The following is a 14,776-nucleotide window of genomic DNA, read 5'->3' as shown; positions in this document are numbered from 1 at the left end:
AAAAATTCTGTAAATTAATTATCTTTCCAAATTGTCAATTTGGAATGTAGCAAGATGTCAGATCACTTTACTTGGTCTTTTTGCTTCTGGCATAACTGACTGATAGATTTCAGAAAGAGGTTAAAAGGGGTTAATATATTTCATGCTTTCAGTTCAATAGCGCTGGAATCTGGAGATGCTGTTTGCCACTGTATACAGTCTTCTTTATAATACAGTTTTCTTTCTTCTTTTCCTTAACATTTTGGGAGAGGGATGGATGCCACCCTTTTGACATGTATGAATAAATGTTACTGCACATTCTTCAAATTCCTTTTCTTAATCTTTCACAAGTATGGACTTAGGTGCAGCTGAGAAATGAAGATGTAAAAAGAAATGCTAGAATTCTGTGTTTGTGGTGTTTTCGTTGTATTCGGATTACATATGCATATAAATTAATGTATTTAATTACAACAGCCAGCTCCTAAGTTGGCTAACAGTCTGAGTGAGTTTAAATATTTGCATGATTATGGCACTAGAGATATTAAGGACCAAGCATCCTCCTGACATTTGTGCTTCGAATTACTTTGAAAAGTGTCAATAACTGCAGCCTATTAAAAGGGTGGGCTTTTGATAGCAGACCACTGCTTTTACAGATCTCTTTTTCAGGGGCTAAAACATTTGTTTAGGATTTGAAGGTTCATGTGGCAGCTGACAGACACATACTCTGTACAATCCATGTGCAGCGAGGGGCATGCCTGCTTTTTTGTATGTGCTGCGTGGTGAATGTGTGTAAATAAGGAACACGGCTTTTTTAATTTCAGTTGCTGACTAGTATGTACTGTTTTTAAACAGTACGTGCTCCTTCTGTAATTTATTCACAATACTAATGAAAAAATGGATAACCCAGTCAAAACATGGATAGCAAAACAAGAGACATAGGTTTGTAAGAAGGCGAAGAATGGCTGGAGTTCAAGGCAGTAATTTAAGAACCGAAAGACCTAGAAAAAGGGAAGAATATAGGAAGATCTGAGAAGACCTATAAGGAAGCTTATAGGCTTCCTCTAAGTTTTCTACATTTCTTGGTTTTCTGTTTTACTTTAGCTGAGTTAGTCCTAACTCCTCACCAATCAGTGGGGATTTAGGTACCTAAAGAACTTGGTGAACTTGGGTCCGAGTTTCTCTTTGTTTCATCTCCCAGTCTGCAAAACAATGCTAGTAGCACTGCACCGCCTCAGAGGCAACGCGCATCCTGTTGTGAGGATAGCCGTAATCACAGATCACAGGCAGTTTTTTGAGGAATGGTAGCCAAGTAAGTGGGTTTCTTGATTTGGAAAAGCAATTATGACCTCACTAGTGTGACTGCTTTGAAAATCGCCTGTCAAAGATACAGGGATACCACATTAATTGCTATTATAAGAATCGCAATACTTACTTGTCAAAGCAGTACATTAAGCCTGATCTGCTTTGCTTATGCCTTAAATTCTTCATTGACCCACTTAACCTAATTAGTCATGTTTGAGGGTGGACAAAAACATGGGAGTCTTACAGAATTGAAGTCTACCCTGTAACATTCTGCTAGCTTAAATACAATCAGAATAATGCATGTTTTCGACAAAGAATTTAAGTATCAAATCCATTTAAAGTCTTGGCAGAGCACTGTGTCCAGCAGCATGGCCATTACTGTGATTCTATTCAGCTTAATATATGCAAACCAGACAGTTTCAGTAAATTGCAGCAATAAAACTTTTGTTCCAGCAGCCAAGTTAATCATTTGACTCTTCATTGGAATGACTGTGTGTTTCCATGACAATTGGATGGGTTTATGATTGACACACATACAATTAAAATCTGCCCTTCAAAACTGTAAATTCCAGAGACCTAGTGAAAGCTCAGTCATATTCTTAAACAACTTTTCATGAAAAGAATGTTAGATTGTGACTTCCACTAGAAAAGGTATTGCAATTTGTGGGTCTCAACACCAGGGAACACAGCAGAGTAATATTAAGATTTATTGTCGCCTTAGCCTTAGATTTTGATCGCACCTAAATGTGAACTTTTATTCTCTTATTGATTTAAACCTCTGTGGGTTTGGTGATTTCTTTTAATTAACATCTAGAGTGAAATTATGTAGTTATTGGACAATCTAATTTCCTGTTGCCTTCATCTAGAGCTGTGCATGGTTAACAGTTGGAGAGACTATTAGTTTTTTTAATAATAAGGTTATACATATACCAACTGTAAGAAAATATATGCTATAGCTTTACCAAAATTTACAAAAAATTATGGACATTTCTGTGGACAGTGATATTTTATTTAATAACATAAAATTCATTTTATGTTATTAAAACTCTGGTACTATCAAAGTATGTTAATAGCAGGGTTTCAGCGGAGAGTATATTTGCTTCTGTGCTTTCTTTCTTATATTGTCTGAGTGGCCTCTAGACACACGGAAAAGTTCACCTCCCTTTCTAAGGGACCAAAAACGTAAGACTTAGATAAAGCCTAGAGGGAATAGCAGCTTGTTTTATTTTATCGTGGAGATGTATTAGCATTATATGAGCAGCTTAATATATAGAAGCTTTGCACATTTTTTTTCAGCCTACTCGGGTTGATTACATTTTTTTGACATCAAGTAAAATATTATTTGTTCATTCATTACAATTATTCTAGCAAGTTGCAGACAATTTTTTGTGCAATTTTGCAAGGCTGATATGGTGTCATTATATCTGATACTGTATTCATAGGATCCATTTCATTTCTGTATGTTTTGAGATCTGAGAAGCACCTACAGCCTGTGACACTGTTGTGACTGGAAATCAAAATATCCTGCTGGTTTCCAAGGTACTTGTATGAAATATATTTTCTTTTTCTAATAAATAACTAGTCAAGCTGAGGTTTTTTGAGTCCAGTATTTTTGGCTTCATCAATCTTTTGCTGCATTTTCAACGCCACAGAAACCAGAGACATCACTGAATCATTCAGGAGGAATAATATAATGAGAGAGGAGAAAACTAGCATCTGAACATTCATGGTCTGCCACAGCCTTCTAATGATGGAGTCAGACTGGAAGCTGGCTTGCAAAGTCCCACAGAAGTGTCGTGACTGTAGTATTTGCAGTTGCTTAGCTGCTTACATTAAAAGGCATGCGTTCAGATTAAAAGAACAGATGTGCAGCCATATTCTGTCTCTTAAATCTGAAGATTATAAATATTTAAGATGCAAATAAGACTGCGGGATGGTTATTGCTTCTGTATTTTTGATGGTTGGGCTCGTTCATCAGTCTTATCACACTTGGTGCTTGTTAAGAGGACACTGTCCAGGCTGGCAGAACTAAAATTAGATCTGCCAGCTTTTTTACTGCTTTGTGGTTTCCCATGTCTTCTTACAAGCCATTCTGCCTGCTCCATTCCTGTAATGGAGCTTGAACTGTAATGAGCAGTGTGCTTCGAGAAAAAGGTTCTGTAAGGCACGATGTCTCAATTACATCTGAGACCAGAGATACCAAGAGTGCAGCACGGTGTATCCACACTTTCAAATGCTGTGCCACTGTTAGTTTCTCTTTTGTTCTCATTTTATTTCTCTTTCTTGTGGGAACGAAAGAAGAAAGGTTATGTGGTACTGAAAAACTGATTCAACAGGTATATCAAATGTATACTGATAAATATATAAATTTTAAAAGCAATGCGGTTCCACACTTACTAATCTTACCAGGAATGCGTATTAATCCTACTGTCAACATGAATGGCAGGAAATATAGCATAGTGCAAATGTATGTGAATTGTTTACCTGTTTATTTCTCTTCTGTTAATTACCTAGTCCTTTTCCTGACCAAGGGATAGCTCTGTAGGACAGACTCAGTGTGTGCTTTCTTCACTGTTAACCTTATTTTCCTTGTTTCCCTGCTTGCATGTATTTTTTTGTCCTTGTTTTTCCTCTGCCTAGCCACCAAGAAAGTTCTCTGCAGTCACTAAATCAGGTATCAAAATAGTAACTAATATTAATTAGTCCATTGCTACTTCATACCTTCTAATACTTATCTAGGCAAGTTATCACAGCAGCCACATGAAATGCATATACTGAGAGGGATAAATGCAGTGATTCGGGCATACTGACAATTCTCTGGTTTTAGCTCCAAATGCACTTTGGCACACGCTTCCATTGCCAGTTCACACTTGGCACTGCTGCTTCTGTTTACAGTGGAAATGTGGGTCTCTTGAGCGCCTTTCCTTGCCAGTGTTTCTGTGTTCTTCCCACGCACGAATTTATTTTGGTGTCAGCATGTTTCATTGCGGGGCTTGCTAGCATGTGCTGTACTCTTCAATACTACCACTGCTGTATTTAGTTGTTTAATTTGGCCTTTCAAAGACATCTTTGGTCTCTTGTTTGTGTCTCCACTAGTAACAAAATGCAGTCTTTGGGACTCTTTGAGGTCAAGCTGTCACTGAACTAGATTAGCCAGTTTATTGTAATTGCCAAATTTCTAGTGATTCGAGTCTGCAGGTTTTAAAAAACAAGCAACTATTGAAAGAAATCTACTCTTTTTTTTGCCCCCTTTTTTTTTGTTAATACTGGCTTGTTGTACTCTCAGAATCCTAACACACTTTCTTGTTTAGGTTTTCTTTAGCGCATCCCCCCCAATATTTCTCAGAAAAAGTAACAAGAAGTTGCTTGAAATTAGCAAGATGTCAGAGTTTTAGGAATATGATTTAATTTAATCTCCCTTCATTGGCCTTAAAGATAAATATAAAACCACGTGGGTCTAAGAAATTGTTTCAACTTCTCTACAGTAGGATTGTAATAACTTCTATATCAGAAGAGCTACAGTAGTACATGAAAAAGAGATGAGAGCAGTCACCATAAAAAAGGAAACAGTATGGCAAAGCAAATAATTTTGCTTCAGAAGTGTCTGGATAACCAAATTCCTACTGCTTTCACATTTTAATCCTTTTAAAAGAAGAGGCTGAACTCCTTTTTAGTGTCTAAAGACCAGATTAAACCTGACAAATGGTTATGATTCTACGGTCCTTAAACTTATGAATTGAAAGCACTAGGAAACAAGCTACGTTAATAAATATATGTATTTACCATGCTTCAATTAACGTAAGATTATAGGTACTTACATAGCCTTTTTGCTAATGTGGTAACACATACTTCTGGAAGCTAATATTGCACATTTTAGCTGCTCTTGTTTGTCCTCGGAATTGAAAAAACTATAGCCAAGTATTTGAATAAGTTGGTGTATCTATAAATAGCCTAAGTAGTATGACTGCCTGGTAGCCTGAGTGTATTAGAAAGGAAGCATACAGTTTGTAAGAGTTCTGGGACTTGGAATACAAACAGTCGCCGTATTTCCTTCTTCACTAAGCTATCTCTGCTTGGTGTGCGAATTCCCAGTTTGCCAGAAAGGTTACTAGGCTCTGATCTATAATAACTACAAATGATTGATTTCTTCTACCCTTAGATATTCTTCCTAGCCATCTCTTTTACATTCAAAGAGCAACGAGTTTGGGTGCTATTTATATCTTTCCCTGGTAATTGTTTTTCATTTTAGATTGCCATAGTACTTCACCTTTAATTTTCACCTTGCTTTATCAAAGCAATTTATATTAGTGATCTTAATCTGTGCTAATGTAACACTGTTCTGTGTGCATGACTGAGTAGAGATCCTACTTTTTCTCTTCATGTGAACTTCTCCCTTCAGGTCATCATTAATAAATAGAACTTACTAAATTATTTTTCAACAAAGACAAATGGAAACATTGTTATGCAATTAAAAAGAATATCCATAATTTTAGTGTAAGTCAAACAGATGTGCTACACTATTTCACTGTCACCCAGGTGACAGATTTTACCTCCTTGCAATTTCTAGCCAAAACCTCATTAGTAACCTTAGTGGAACATAAAATAAAATGTAAAAAAATGCCAGCACATCTGAAATAATCTGACTACTTGTACCTCTTGATTTCCTAACCATTTGTATGTAGTTTCTTAGTTTGGGAATGCTCATGATGTTTACATACACATGCATCCACTTGATCACTTTTCTGGAAGATGTGTGCATCTCCTACCATCCACGAGAGTACTGTGGATTCTGCAGGTTTGCTACGAGACTTCCAGTTGTTTCAAGCTAGTTTTCTGTGTTCTTGTTTAAAAAAAAAATTAAAAATCCTGCTTCATGTAAATAACTCTAAGAGTTGGAGACGTGACTGAGGCCTCATTCAATCGTCTGTTTTTCCTAAGGACAAGAGGAAGGCATCACTCGTGTTAAGGATTAGTTCTGAGATTCAGGAGATTGGCTTCTCACTCTTGGCTCTGACTTTCAGCAAACTGTCGTTCTCTATGTGATTTCTCCAATCTTATCTGTATTTTACATTCCTTTCTTTTAACTTTGTTGGCATGCAATGGTAATCTATATCTATGGTAGAAGGTCTTATGCTAGTTACAGGGGTTAGGTACCATTGTAATAGTGACTAAGTGTTCTAGTTGTCAGCATAGACTAGTAAGACTGTTCAGTACGAATGCAGATTTATGAAGAAAATACAGTTCTTAAGTTAAGCTAGGCTACCCTGTAATTTTATTCACAAAATGTTGCTAGGTGTTAAGCTTTCTTTCAGGCTGGTTTTCTTCTTCCATTTGGGCACAGAGAGTGTGCTCAGAAAGAACTGGACATTTTTCAAGTACAGATTTTAGGTAAGAAATTTCCTAGCTTGACAAAATATCTGGTAGCTGCCTTGTGTTCAGAATTGAGATGTTGCCAGCTTAATTGCCAAGCCAGTAGATGTTAGCCACTGGCAGTCAGCGCAGCTTAATTAACATGCTAGAATGATGTCAGATCAACACAGAAACATCTGACAGTGTTGACTGCAGAGTGCTTCTGGTTATTGTAATCATAATGAAACGGTTACAGCATTGTGCTGTTTTATAGCAGCTAATCTATGTTGTATGAGTACAGTAAGATATTAATTGTAAATTGCAGCTTTCTTTTTTGCATTGAAATTGTCAACAAAGATTTTCTTTTTATAGTTTACTTCTAAAAATTCCAGTTTGCTTTGGGAAGTCCGTGCTGACACTCTTAACTTTATAGTTTGACTGTACAGTAAATAAGTTTAAAACCCAGTAGAGTAGCCATGACACACGTGTATTAAACTTCCCTTTTTTTTTAGGCAAGACCTTTCTCCTCTTCATCAAAACATTTTCAAATAGGGGCCAAATGGGAGAGCTTAATTTCTCAGTTCTTTTCGTCTACTATTTCAATTAAATATGACAGTGAATTGAATAGGTCGCCTCAGGAAATTCAAATACAAACCCTTGGCTAAATTCACAGCTGGAGTCTGCTGTATTTTGTGTCTTGCGGTCGGTGTTGAAGTTGGCTAATCACCCACAAATTAAACAACTTGCTTCTTTCCTCTTCTCTCCCTTACTTTTGAGATTCCTCCTTTCTTATTTTCTCTCCTGGTCTCTTTTGGTGTCTTCTGTCCTTCTACTCTGTTCAGGCTGGAGCCTGCTGGTCCCCTGCGCAGGGGGGAATTGAATTAGGAAATCAAGCTCAGAAGCCATTTCTTACCCTCCGGACTGTTAATTGGACTTTTTGATTGGTTAGGAAGCTATGTAATGCTGAAGTTAAAAGTCTTCAATAAGCAAAGATCATTTGGCTTTTCATGATTTTTATGGTTGGGGATGGCTGCACTGAACATTCATATTTTTAAAACCACTTTAATGGTATTTATATTACTTGGGAATGTTAAAATTAAATTTCATCATGTAAATTCACTCTATAATATAGTTATTAATTAACAGGAATACTATTACTAGTACTAGTAACTAGAAACTGCTGCTTTATTTAGAAAACGGCTCTTCTGCGAAGCACATTTTTCAAATCTAAAATAGTTCTTGCACAAATTCAAGTTTATTAGTTTAATATTAAGCTTACATTTGGAGTTGAACAAGTTGGTGTATAATGTAATGTTGGGGGAAAAAAAGTGTAAGCTGTAAGAAAAGAAATTAAACCTATACTCAGATCTTACATAATGGTAAATCAATCTTCCTGATTGACTCTTTGTGTCAAAATCTGTATTAAGTGCAATATTCTTCAGCAAATGTATTTGAAAGAGGAATGATTTTTCACTGCCAGTCCTTGCACAGTAAAAATGTTGGTCTGGGAGTTGTTACTTACTGAAATTTGTATACGGTGGGTGATTCAACCTAGATTAACAAAAATAATCTGGAATTTTTTTTACAATTTAAAGCTTTATCTTCAGCATAACTCTGTCACCAGCACTTGCCGTTCTTCTCGTGTTGTCCATTATTGCTTGGGTTTGCTTGGCACTCTGGAAGGCCCTACTCGCACTGTAAGCATGTTGTGGGCCAGCATCTCTCATTCTTGCCTAGCAGGAACTGAGCTGAGGTGTATGAACCTAGCAGTAATTCAGCTGAAACCACGGCATCCTGCAGCGGCCCTTCAGAGCTATGAAAGGAAGAGGATAAAGATTTGATTTTTGGGTAATCATATACTCACGCACACACAACTTCTAAGAACAAGAAGCAAAAGCGTATTAAGAGGCTCTTGGTGTTCAGTCAGTAACTTCGGTGCTGTTGTCTTGGGGTTTGTAAGCAGCAGTTACAGGCCTAACTGGGCAATTTCTATCCAGGCTAAACAGTCATGGAAGCGACTTCGGAACTGGGTCTGGCTTGCTTTATGAGAGGAGTTTTTGCCCTGGAGAATATAACCAGCTGCAACCAGAGTTTCGCGCAATTGTTGTGAACTTTACTGGCACTAATGTTGTATTATCACTAAAACCAGGATTTAATTTTTTTCTTCTTTTTTCAAGACTAAATTTCATTATAAATTTTTGGAAGATCACCTTTGCCTCCCACTTAGAATGAATAAATTTATCCTGTGTCTGTAATACCTATAAGGTGACTTTTGTTACCCTATGAAAAGCTGTCACATTTGATTGGGATATCCTTAGTATACTGGAAAACAAAATTAGGTAATTCATCATCTGAATTAAATGAAAATCCATATTAGCATATAATATAACAAAATTCGTTTTCAGAAGTTGCATAAAGGGTCATCAAGTGCTGCTTTTTAATTTAATTGGGTGTGATGAATTCTTATGCATATTAGGCTGTAAAATTTTAAATTACATTTTTTATAAAAGATGTTCAGCTACAGTTTTATTGCTACATAAATTCTTGAAACAATGTTGTTGGCAAAGTCTCACTTATTACATATACGTGTAATATATAAGTGCACCTGTGTGGTATTAGATCCTGCGTATACCTGCTTGTTTTTCCGTTCCTAGGTGTCTATGTTTTTAATGAGAAATATTAGGAAAATAGTACTAGCAGCTGTCAACAGGCTCTTGATAGGAAGGTTGTTATGCATTAGCTTTAAAGAGTTAGGAATGTATAATTCATGGCTATTTGGTGGATTTTGCAAATCTCCCAGTTGTGTACAGTTGCTAATCTGTATGACATGATGGAAAACAAATCTTGGAAACACTGTCATTTAGGTTTGTGGCAATCAAGAAACTGCAGTTTTAATGCAACTTCTCTGTTTGATGTTTAGGAGAAAATCCTAGTCCTATATTAAAAACACTAAACTGTCTGGAATTCTTATAAATATTAATTTACCAAACGCACAAAAGTCTGTGACATTTCCTTCAGTAGAAAGGATTAGCTTTAATTTTACTTGCTTATATCATAGCACATTGAAGTGAATCACTCACGTTGGCTTTTGTAGTTCTGTTTTTCATAAATCTTCTTTTAATATGCCATGTCTTTATCAACACACTAACGTAGTCGAGGAAATAGGTGAATCGAGTTTCCTTAATAAATGATTTACATCACTGTTAGCATGTAATGACTTGAGCAACATTTATAGGCTGTTGTACATTTTCAGTCCTGACATTTTAAAAAGCCACAGTTCTTATCTGTGACATGTCTGTGTACTGATGCATGGGCTCTTTACCGCTTTTGTAATATTTATATAAAATTTATCGGCAGTAACTGCTGTTACCCAGAGCATCTATTTTGAAAGGTCTGGGTATCTATCCACATTGACTGAGCTGTTCAGAGGGGTTTTGGAACTTTCTGGGTGTTTTGCCACTGCTTCTGTCCAAACTTTGTCCGCGTTTGTGTCAGCTGGTTTAGTTCACGGTGCTTGCTTGATGTTAACATCCTGATTTACGTTATAATTAAGAATGACCAGGAGTTTATAAGGGAACTCAAAGCTCATAAGTAACACAAAAATAATGCTGTTTTAAATAAATTTCTAAAAATAATTGAGTGTAAATATTAGAATATCAAACAGCTTGTAGTCTGCCTCTTTTGAGGTGGAAAGCCGCCTTTTGATGGAAAGCCTTGTGGTGAGTGTACAGTGTTGCTGTTGTTAAGTGTGTTGTGTGGTAGCTGTGTTTGTATCACATCTTCAAGTGGAAAGACCTCGCTTCCCATGACTGTTTCATATGTTTTGAGGCAAGTTGTGACAGAGTATATACCCACGTACTGAGTTGTATAATGTAGATGCCTCATGTTTGCCATCTGATATCTTATATAAAAGCAGAACTATCTTGTCAGTCAGAATATCCTACATTTCTTTGTGAAATAAAATAGCAGTTTAGCAAATAAGGATATAAAGTGAAGGAAGAAGGAGCTTAGGGGAAAAAAAACCTCCTTCTCCTCACCTCCTTGTCTCTTGGTTAAAAAAAGTAAATCACAGCAGATGCAAAATACAGATGAAAGAATGCTATTCAGCTCTGCCTATACTTCTGGTGATTTATCTGTGACAAAGCCCCTGCCGAGGAAAACATACAATTGGAGGGTATGAGCTTCTTGCAATCAATACGAACAAAACATGGACAGACAAATTTAACTTGGGACCAAGTGAGCTCTTTTCCACTGGTCTCTTTTCCATTGGTGTAGCTCTTGTTGTGCTGTCCGCAATACACTGCTGTAAGCGAGAGAAACATTAGTTCCTTAAGGCTGATTTTGGGTTGTTAAGTGTGTGGTGAGGGCTGTGGGTATGAATCTGCAGGTAATTTTTCTGTTACCAAATAAATTACATCATCCAAATTCTTTATTAGTTATTTTAGTGCCAGAGAAGCTCATTTGAGTGACAGAAGGAGCCAAAGATACAGGCTTTCCATTCAGGCCCTTGGCAAGATTTTGCAATATGTGCTTATAGTAGTATTGCAGCTGAATTGAAAAGTAGTCTGCTTGTCTATCCACACCATTTTATTGTCTTTCTCACTTATTCTGGACTTTACTACTTGCCACATACTTGGCAGTTTTATTTCTATGCACAGGTGAGGAATCCGCTCAGTGCCACAGAATGCATTTCATTAGTGGTTTTGTGTAACGCTGTCTCCACGTCACTAATAAGCAGGGTAGTGCAGTGTGAACCAAAGGCCAAACAAGTCCACTGAATTCAGTGGATTTACCCATGCTTTACCTATATGAAGACTGCTTCTCACACAACTGACTGCGCAGTAATCATTTTCAAGAACTGGGTGCATCTCCAGAAGCTTTTTGAGTAAGGGGCCAAGAAGGTATGATGAGTGGATTGCCAGCACAGTCCAGGCTTAGCGGATGATGCAAAATAAGACGTTAGGAAAAATGAACGGTAGGACAGATTGCTGCAGTACTTTCCATCATGCTGTTTGTGTAAAAATACTGATCTGTCACTGCTGCATACACTTGCGATGGTGCAGCATCAGAATTTGTCCCTAAGCTTTCCTATAATCCAGTAAGCCGCTCACATTCTCACCACGTTAGAAAGAAGTTTTCATAACTAATTATGTTCACTGGAGTAGGAAAAGAACAAAGTGGTGTTTGGGATGCAATTGGGGAACTCGCTGAATGGCAAGAAATTGTTTGCTGATAGGTGCTTTACTTTCCCATGCATTTTGCAGTGCCAGTGTCTTGATGTTCTGTTAAGTTCCTTATTCTGAAAATGTTTATCTTAATTAGTTACTATCGCTAGAGACTAATTGTCTAATTTCATTTTTTTAGTCGTTTGTTGGCGAGCGAACATAAAACTGCTCAGAGTCTCTAACAGAGAGAGTCTCTCTGTGACTGGGGTAATTAGTTACAAGTGAGAGATAACAAGCAATTTGAAAAGGCATTACAGGTTTTTTCTCCACCTTTCTCATTTGAGAGCTGTAAGATACTTGATTAAAATCAGTGATAAAAGTCTATCACAGGAATGAAGCAGCATTTTTGTAATGAAGTACAGGTGTTTTATTAAATGTCATGTGGTCCAAGCTGGGTTTTTTTTTTCCCTCCTCCCTCTCCCCTGCAGTACAGGTCGTGTTATCAAATGGACAGCAACCAAGGGCTGAAAAAGGGACTTTGCAATATAGCCATGAGCCTCAGCAAGCTCCAGCCTTCCCAGGATTTTGGGCTCAAGCTCTCGGCTGGCATCAGCCAATATAATCCAACACTTGGTTTCCCAATGTCAGTTAGACTGCAGCCATGTGAATATGATGAGAACGGCACGGTCTGGCAGCATTAACTGATCCAGTTGTTCGCCATAACCCAGGCAGCACACCAGGGCCTGTCAAAGACAAGGTAGAATAGTGCCCTCTTGCAAGAGGAGGTAGCCGCTGTGGTTTTGAATTTCTGTCACAACTCCTGCTGACCCATCTCTTCGTTTTATCCACAGCGTGGATGTGTTGTATTGGCAATGCAGCCTCCTCCAGACTTGCCTTGATCAGCTATTCTTATCTTATCTTATTGCTAACCTTTCTGGTTGCACAAGGTATTGAACGTTTTAACAAAAAAATCTGTTCAAAGATTAAAATGAGACAATTAGATTTGTATTGAAAAGGCAAGTAAGTTTTTCTTGATAAAATTTCAGACTATACAAATGTGATTATCATTAGAAGACAACCAGTGATAGTGTGGGTGTTTCTTTTCTGAAGTACCTCATACCTCATGATATTTTATAAATAAATTTTTATAAGATCTTGTGAAGTAGGAAAATGCAGTTTTTTCCCAGATTATATGATAAAAAAACATTAAATAGCCCAGCCATACATGAAGGCTATAGTGGATCTGGGTCTTACCCAGGATGCCCCAAGTCAAGACAAATGCCTTAGGCTGCTTGTCTTCTTGACTCTGAATTAACTAAAAGAAAAAATACAGGTGGAAAAGGAGGAAGGAAAAATCAAACAAAATATTTTTTCAGTAGTTTTTGACTGCTCCAGGTGACACTAAACATAAATCATGAATTGTTTCTGGCTTAAAAATGGAGAAAATTGTAATAAACCACATAAAATTAGCCTACTTAGAGGAGGTAGGCATATTCTTGTTATGAGACAAAAGCTAAAAGAAATCAGGTTTCAAAGAAGCCCCCCATTTTACATGAGAGATGTATAATTTTGTTTTAGCACCTGTTTGGTTACAGTGAGTCTGCAGGGTTGAAGTGCTTTTCCTTACTGATATATTTATTTGGCCTTACCGTACCTTCCAGCCAAAGGAGGAGCGGAGGGGAATGGTCTAATGATGAAGCCACGTTGCAGGCTGGAAGTGGAAGAGGAGTGGCATGTCTGTTTTATGGGTAAATTTTAGCCTGAGTGGAACTAAGGAAGGATGATCTGCAGGAATCATCTACTTGAAATGTTCTTGGTCTCAGAAAGAGAGGAGGAGACTGGGAATCCGAGACAAAGGATCCTGTTATTTGCATGAGAAATTTCTAGGATACGAAATGCTGTAATGGGAATACTACCTGAAGCTCAAACAAAAAATGAGATCTCAAAAAATGTTCTTTCTGGTGAATTTCAAAGGTGAATGTCTTCCTGCCTTAATTTCTCTTATTTCCTGCTGCTAGAAGAAAAAATGTCAAATGGGATGAGGTGTATTTATGTAGCCACAGTTGACATTTTTAGAGTCACTAGATGGTATTTAGACCTGGATGACAGAAAATGCTATGGTGTATGCTTATGAGGGAAACATTTTTGGCTTTTAAATCTATGAATCAATGGGGAATTAAATATATATTGGATTAAATTCTACATTTGGAAATGTATGATATATGCACGTATGGGTGGCACTGGGACAGAAATCAAGAGGATTAGAATAGCTAGTTAGCCAAACAAGCTCCTCCTATGGAGTTTACTTTCTATATTCCAGTTCTGTGGGATTTTCTTGGGGTTTCAGGTGATGGTGGAATAGATGTCAGAAGTAACACTTTTTTGTACACCAGCATGACTCGGGAAGGGGACCAAGGTATTGGTTCCAATACAACTAATAGATTTCCACTGTATTATGTAAATGTTATCAATTATTTAAAAATAATCCCCTCTTTCTACTTCCCATAGATGGAATAAAAATGTCTTTTTTGTTATGTTTCTTTGTTTCTCTGACAGAGTTATCATCGAACCAAGGGAGAATTTCTATCTTAAAGCCACTACAAGAAAGGAACACTATAAAAGGTATTGTGTTTTTGCAGTTGCTCACCAAGTCTCTTGAGTATTTTGCTACTTTGTCATTATATATGTTCTTAAATCATTGTCCTTTTATTTTTTTAGATTATCTTTACACCTCTCAGAAATTCATTAGTTTGCATGCTATTGAAGGCCTACTAAAATTTGTTTTAAAATAGTGGTAGAATTCTTGAGGGGCAGAAAGAAGGAAGTACCCATGATAAATCTTAAAACTGTGGAACTAGGACAGGAACCTCTGTAATTCTATATTGTGTCAAGAGCTGAGGCACTGGCGAGGGTAAAATTCAAGTGCTAGCTGAGGAAAACAAGGATGACAATTTTCTCTTTTGTGACTTCATACCATCTCC

General features: G+C 37.1%; 1 protein-coding gene across 2 annotated transcripts in view; it reads left to right on the top strand.

The window, feature by feature from the left end:
• The window catches only part of ARVCF (ARVCF delta catenin family member), a 293,995-nt gene that overhangs the window by 96,295 nt on the left and 182,924 nt on the right, over positions 1-14,776 (top strand). For both annotated transcript variants that reach the window (XM_075168019.1, XM_075168018.1), the window contains exon 3: positions 14,352-14,417. The gene's annotated coding sequence lies outside the window, so the exon portion shown is untranslated. The remainder of the gene's footprint in view (positions 1-14,351; positions 14,418-14,776) is intronic.

Source organism: Calonectris borealis, chromosome 18, assembly GCF_964195595.1.
Source record: "Calonectris borealis chromosome 18, bCalBor7.hap1.2, whole genome shotgun sequence".
NCBI lineage: Eukaryota > Metazoa > Chordata > Aves > Procellariiformes > Procellariidae > Calonectris > Calonectris borealis.
This window is presented reverse-complemented; position numbering and strand designations above follow the sequence as displayed.